The sequence below is a fragment of the Olea europaea genome, unplaced genomic scaffold (genome assembly GCF_002742605.1).
Source record: "Olea europaea var. sylvestris unplaced genomic scaffold, O_europaea_v1 scaffold1201, whole genome shotgun sequence".
Taxonomy (NCBI): domain Eukaryota; kingdom Viridiplantae; phylum Streptophyta; class Magnoliopsida; order Lamiales; family Oleaceae; genus Olea; species Olea europaea.
Window position 1 is genome coordinate 67,422 of NW_019229430.1, and position 7,748 is coordinate 75,169.

The window sequence follows — 7,748 nt, forward strand, 5'->3', positions numbered from 1 at the left end:
TCAAACACCGAACACACACTCGATTATGTTCTGGCATGAGGAATGATGAAAATTGAACCGTTCGTTTACATTTCGAAATCGACGTCGGTATCTAGCCGTCATACGATCGAATTCTTAAAAATGATATCTAATATTAGATCCTTTGTACGAAGCCATGTACCTCGACCTGTGTGCAAACCCTGAGTCAACGAGGTTGTATTTTCCATTTGAGGGTTGCAGGAAATTGATTTCAGGACCATGTACCTTGCGGGCCTATATTTGACCATCATGTGTATTTCCCATCATTTCAGAGAGTACAAACGTGAAACAAAGATTGAAATCACAGGTGACCAGAACATTTTGCGTCAGAATACCCTTTCTTATATTGAAGTTATCCCTTCTATGATGTGGCAGCATTGCTTTGACATGGATGCCATCAATTGCACGAATGCAATCATGTAACATAAATACCACGTCAGCACATTCTCAAAGAAAAACATATTATTCATTTACTTCTGCTAAACTACAGGTTAAATCTCCATGTGAACATTCGAACTTGAAATATGGGATACCGTTTAGGATTTGGGTAGTGGTGACCTACGCCTTCGTTGTACAGCGGATATGATTTTGTCATGTTCGCTGCGAATTGTAGACATGTTCGTAGGACAACCTTGAAATAATAACAAATAGTTTGCAGCGAGTAATCAAAAAGAGTTTGAACTTATCGATATCCTTTGCGTGTGTGCCAGTATGCATAAGAACATTTCAACTTGTTCATATATGTCGATGTTTGCACTGCTGGAAAGGTCGTACTCTTCGTAGAGAATGTGCGTGAAGTGTATAAACATGGGCAAATACATCCTAAACTCCTGAAAGCAAGTTTGTGGGTACACATGAATATTTTGTAGCATAAAAATGTGACCACACCGCTTCGTTGGGAACAAATACCGTCGAGCTCCATTCGGTCTAGGGTAGTCGCCAACAATACGCTCGGTAACTCGACAATATTCCAACCACGTAACACTGTCCTCCTCCATTTGCTGCATCGCGTCATCATCAGATGGTGTATCGTTGTCCGACATTGACTTAATGTTGCAATCAGTTTTTGAAGATGAGTACACATCCGACTCGCCCAACATCTGTGAAATTACGTTTGCATTTTATGTTGAAAACAACGATACCGAAATTTCAAAAAAATTTGCAGGCCTTAGAAACAAATTTGTAGTATGCAAGAGTATTTCAAATAACCCTTATACACAGATGTTCTAAATATTTTGGTAGATAGCCGTGTGGTTTGTTTCTGCATTTATAGACTAGTAAAGTTTGGTACCAATTATGGGCCTTTCAAACTAAATGCATGAACTTCAAGAAATAGTAGGCTTGTTGTAAAACCTTTCCAGTGCTTTTGCAGGGAAAATATTTTCTGGAAAAGCACCTAGGCCAATCCTTGAACACATCAATCTTGTGGAACAGTAAGAGCACATTAGTCCAAGTACACATGACAACCATGGGCCATGAGGAAACAACACATATTTTACACAAAATTCACTACAAGAAATATTACAATGCAAGTCGAGCATACAAACAACCACAAAAGGAAAAAAATGAAAAAATGAAAACTCGGCTAGTTCTCGTGAATGTGCTGCTCACCCATTCCGTGAGCGTGACATATTGTCTCGCTCAAAATAGTACTCGACAAATTAAATCGTAGAAAAGGTATTTTTGCCAGAATTGCGATTGTCCTTGTCCCATAAGAACCACAACGCGAACAAGTGGAGCACATCACCCTCGTTCACATGCCCACACGACAGGAGTTCATCAACACATTCCCTGACCAACATTACACTTTTTTGGTACGATCGGACAATTGAGGCGAGATCCGTACCAACACTAACCATCTGCTCCAACAAGGCAGAAACATCTCGGGCACTGTAGCATTTTGTCTACCCTTTTTCTTCAATTGCTTGCCTCTCCTTTTGTCCCTACTGCTTTTGCAAGATACATCCATGGAGGAGTGCGGTCTGTCTTCATCTAGATTGCCACTAAAATTAGTTTCCTCTACGTTTATGGGCAACTTGTCACCTCCGTCCTCTTTTTCAAAGTCTGTATTCAAGTTGAAGCCATGCTGCGATAACTTTGTTGGAGACAATGCATACTTTGTCGAGTCGTCGAACAATTTGAGTTACATGTCATATATCTCACTACAGTCGAAGGTCCTGTACTTCGCATATTTTGGGTTCTCCTAAACGCACAACAATAATGACAAATTAAGATCGAGTAGAGTAAGATTTACGTACAGTTTGAATCAGCGATAAAAGCAATAATGTGGGATAATGAGGATAATCATAACAACCAAAAATCAGGTTTAGAATATGAAGATGCATTTATGTAAATTTCCATGCATATGCGTGTTCATAGTAGACATGGAAGACCGTAAACCAAACGTAATATTTCAATTCAAATTTCGCAATTCTCATGTATATTCATTCATCCACACAATCATGTTCACAAGGAATTGAGTTTAGTTACTTTGCGGTGGTTAAACTGTCGCAAATCTATCTTGTAAGCACAAAACATATAATAATCCACACAAACAACCCGTAGGCAATGACACAACAGCAGGTGGAGGTTGTTCATCCAAAATTTTTTCCTCTACCATTTCAACTGGAACTAGCAAACGTGCAATTGTTATCTAACAATTGAATTTTGAAATCAACAACCGTGCATTTTGTTGTCTAACATGGAGGTACAAAACAAATAATATACCTGGCACAGATATGCATTCAACTTAACCACTATGAGTTCAAAAATCAACAAACATGTAGTTTTTGTGTAACACATGGAGTGGAATGCTCTATCACGATTGAAGTACAAAAACTGGTTACCTTAATTTTTACTTCCCACCAGTGCTCGGGGACGATGATAGTACCCGTTCTCGAACAGTACTCAATTCCAGTGCACCGCAGCAACTCGAAGAGGTGCTTGTGTTGCTCCCATAATTTGGCCTAGTAATTTTTCATTTGCGATATAGCCCAATTCTTTCCAACTGATTTGTTGAGTTCTGCGATGCATTGCCATCCTATTGTCGAAAAGCATTTTCCCTGTCGATGCCCTTCAACAATCACAATTTCGCAGGTGGCGATAAAGAATTGACGCTCTGGGGGTTCCATTTTGTAGACTTTCGCGCAATGGCTTTGGGTTTTTAGGGGTTCGATGGTGCACCGTTGAAGACATCGTGCTTACCACTTGCATACTGCTGTAGGAGAAGGAGGAGAAAATCAATTTCGTACTACTCAAACGTATGAAAGGAAAGTTGTTCACGCTCATATGAAGCTACATAAAGAATGACAATGTCATTTTTTACCCAGGCAAAGTTGAATAGAAATAAAAAATGAAATTTACAGAGAATTGAAAGCATGAATTGAAGCTGGCCGAAAAAAATTGGAGAGGAATTTCGTACCATGTGTTGGAGGGATAAGTTATACTGTGGTTGGACGTTGTCCATAATGACCGTTGATGAACCTATAGTAGACCTTCAAAATAATCGGGTCGGTGATGGACAGAGCCTACAGTGTAATGGTCGGAAAAAAAACACGTTCTACCTGTTACGCTGAGCTATGGATTGATTTTTACCGGCAGAAGAAAAAAATTTGGGAGCAGTACGTCGGGCCACAGAAGTTTTATGAGGAACAAGTCCGATTGCCACTTCTTCGGTGCCCCATTCTCTATTGGAAAAGGGAGATTTTGGGTAAGGTTAAAATAAGGCAGACATTTGAGTAAATTTTTCAATCTGATTGTAAGGGTAAAATAGGGAGATTAAAGGCAGTGACTACTTCAATATGGCAGATTGATCTGAAAGAATTCTGACACTACTTATAACCTCATAAATGCATTACTGTAGTAGAAAAAGAGATGGTAAAAAATCTCATTTTAATGAGCACCAAACAGAAGCAAAATGTCGGAGTGCTCATTGAACGACCCCTTCGAAAACCAAGGACCCACAAACGCTCTTCCAATAAGGGGTGCCACACAATCCCAGGAGATGTTCAAGTGGATTTCTTCCAAAAATGCATAAGTTAAGGACGTTTTTGTGATTTTCCCATATCTATTAGGACAGAAAACACTTGTGGCGTCTCAAACCCTAGATATTTGCCCTCCAAGCAAGCCAGCTACAAGTTGAATGGAAAAGAAACTCTAGCTCAACAGCAGATCAACAATTAACTGAAAATGGGTTCAATTGTGCAACAGTTTCAAACCATTTCTTTGGACTCGGAAATCTCACACTTTCCACTGGAGATCTTGGTAAAAACCCTCTCAAGGCTTTTAGTCAAGTCCCTATTAAACTTGAGGTGTGCCTCCAATCCATGGCTTTCTCTAATCTCTGCCCCAAATTTCATTAATACCCATTTACAAAATTCAAACAAAAACACGAGTATCACCCACCATAGAATTATGTTAACCATTTATGACAAGTCTGAGTACTTCCTCAATCACTGTTCTTAACCCTGTACACTTTTATGAATGGCAAGCTTCATTGGCTCAAGAATCTTTCCAATGGTTGGACTTCTACACTTGACGACATTGTTTTCCCTGATATAGAGACAGAACTGTATGGAACAATCAAGCAGCCTAATTGCCGTGGTTTAGAACCAACTTTAGGTGTGTTGGGAGCATGTCTTTGTGTGCTTCGAGTTAATTAGACTCATGGGGATTTGTAGATTGTAAAGGAGTATGGAGTGAACGAGTCTTGGACTAAAAAATAGTTAACATTCCTTGCATAGATTATCCTACGAATCATCCAAAAAATGAAACCAATATACATGCTTAATAACGATGAAGTGTTTGTCATCATTTGGAATATTGTTTGTAGTTTTCAATCCTAAAGACCAAAGTCTAAGGTATCCTATAATTAATAACTCCAATTACTGTCTCGATGCGACAATTTATTTTGAAAACTTAGTTTCGCCAATTTCAAAGGATAGACAACACTGTAACAATGCAGAGAAGGTAATTCAGTGACTTGTTATTTCTATATAAAGTTCTAATCATATGTTCTAAAAAGATTTTGCCTTGCAATATTTCCTAATGCTTCTGGTTTAGTTATTGGTAGATTGTGCAACTTGTTTCTGAAGGAACAATATATGTGCAGACACAATATAGCTTTAACAAAATGGAAGTGTTTAAAGTGGCTACAATTCTTTGATTCACATGTTTATATAGTTAAATGCACAAATTGAATAAACAAAATTGCACGATAAACTCATTTCTTTCATTTGAAAAAACCCTCTTGAGGTAACTGCAAAGCGTTGCATGAGTTTTGAGAATGTCAAATTGAATGTCAAATTGAGTGGTATCTCTTTACCACGGAACGACGTATCCTACAGGTGCCTAAATATTTCAGTAGCTTGTTTCGATATCTTGCCGGATACCCTTTTGTTGATTTTTCTATGAACGTTTTCATCCTTTGGCTTGTAATGAACTATTGGTATGAGAGCCTAGTACGCTATCTTAAGGTTTTATGAAAAGACAACTATCGGTTTCTCGTGATAGTTATGGAATGGGATTGGTTAATGAAGGAACACTTTCTTTGATAATGTGATTTTTAAGAAATAAATCTATTATTTTCAGAAATTGATACAAGAACTGCATGGAAGATTCTTATTTTATGGATAATAGAAACTATGTTCTTGGCATGATAAATTTGAAGTCAACTTCATACAAATCCATTAAATAATTTATATCTTGTGTGCGTGAAATGTCAGTTGTAAAATATGATGGAGACCATGTGATTGATCCTTACAAGAGTTTTTGCTAAGTTGTGGAGATTAACTATTGCCGCTGTGTAGTGTCAGTAAATAGGTCGACGATTTTGCCCTAATTTTCTTATAAATAGGAGTCGTCATTAGAATTTGGTTTTATCATCAAAAGAAAAAGATGTTATAGAACATAGGGCGGACGATTTTTTTTGTAAACTTCTTTTTATCATAGGGAATTACTGTCGGCGGAAGAGGACGTAGACTAACATTGAGGCAAACCTCCATATATTTTGCATGTTCTCGTGTGTCTATCTTCTTTCAACGATTGTATTGCTCTTATGATATGGAGTTGTGGTTTTTAGTTCTCAACAGTTTTTGCATGATATTCTTCACTTGTAATAGTTTATAAAATTGTATGCCTGCAACTGTTTGGCTATGGAAGCTAATGAGGAGCATCTCTTATCAGCATGATGATGGAGATACAACAACTTATTTTGGAAATTTATCTTATGTGTTATGTGTTTTCTTTCCGTCTCAGGTAGATGGCATCCTTTTGTATTAATATATTATCGAACAATATTTCTTATACATAATGAATTTACATAATGATTTACATACAAATTTACATACAAACAGGGTGTCAAAAAAAGAGTAGAGAATATATATATTTTTTATTTGGTTGAAAAAATTTTGGTTCAATCACATCTCACCATATTATGTGTATGTAAACTATTATATATATGTAGTACAATCGTTTATTGTATCACCATGGTACAGTGCTGATTTGAAAAATGTTACTTATACATAATTGAATTACGTATTGGTTTATATACAAAGGATGTGTTAAAAAGAGAGTGAGGATTTTTTTTTATTTAATAAAAGAAAATTTGACCTAATAATATTTTATCACATCATGTGTATGTAAACTGTTATATAAATCATTATATACACGTAGTACAATCCTTGTTGATCCATGCTTTGAGGATTCATAACTATCAGCATTGTGTATGAATTTTCTATATTTTTGGTGATAAATGTCAAGTCTTCAACATATCATTTTTGTAGAACTTTGATCCCTTGTTTAAGGAATTGCTCAAGATGTTTTAAAATATATAAATCGAAAGCAATGGAAAGAAAAGCAATCGATATAACACTGTGACCCGTCAATTCCAACAACTATTGCACTCCATTCCAGTCGATTGTCATCATGTTTCCTACAATGAGAATCACAATCTCTAGGTGCTACCTACGACCACAACACCTGAATTCTCCTTAGCCGTCCATATCCGACCCATCAATTTACCTTTTTTAGAGAGAAATATGTTATTTAAAAGTTTACTTTTAAGCTTAGCCAAACATGCTCAAAGTAACTTACTTTATTTCCTTTTTCAAATTTTTTTTCAAAAAAATCCAATTTCAACTTAAATTCCTAAATTCTGACTTTTAATAATTGTATTTCAAAACAAAACCTTTCATTTTCGTGAACTGAAAGGAAAAAAAAATTATTTTAGAATAATGTTATTTACGTTGCTCACCACCGCAATCGTCTTACGTGGTAAACATGTAACGATTAGTGATTTATTGCATAAGGTAATATAAAATTACCACATTAATCTAACAATTACTAACCGCCACATATGACCTTTATGATCCACGTTACTTGAAAAAATTCATTCTTAAACAACAATTTGATAATATTTCAACCATACATTCTTCAATAAAATAACATTACACACAAATCCAAAATGTTTCTTATTTTTTAACCACACATTTTTCATCAATCTACTATTTCAAAATGAATAATGCTTCTTGTAAATTGGGAATTCAAAAATGAATGGACAGGAAAGTGTGTTTTTAAAACTGGCTATTCATGTTGTGACACATAACACAATATCAGATTTGATGTCAAATAAATTGTACATGTAGCATAATTGATTTCAAAATGCATTCTTTAGAAATAATGTTGCTCAAACACACACGTAGAATAATTACGACAGTGAGCGACTGCAAATA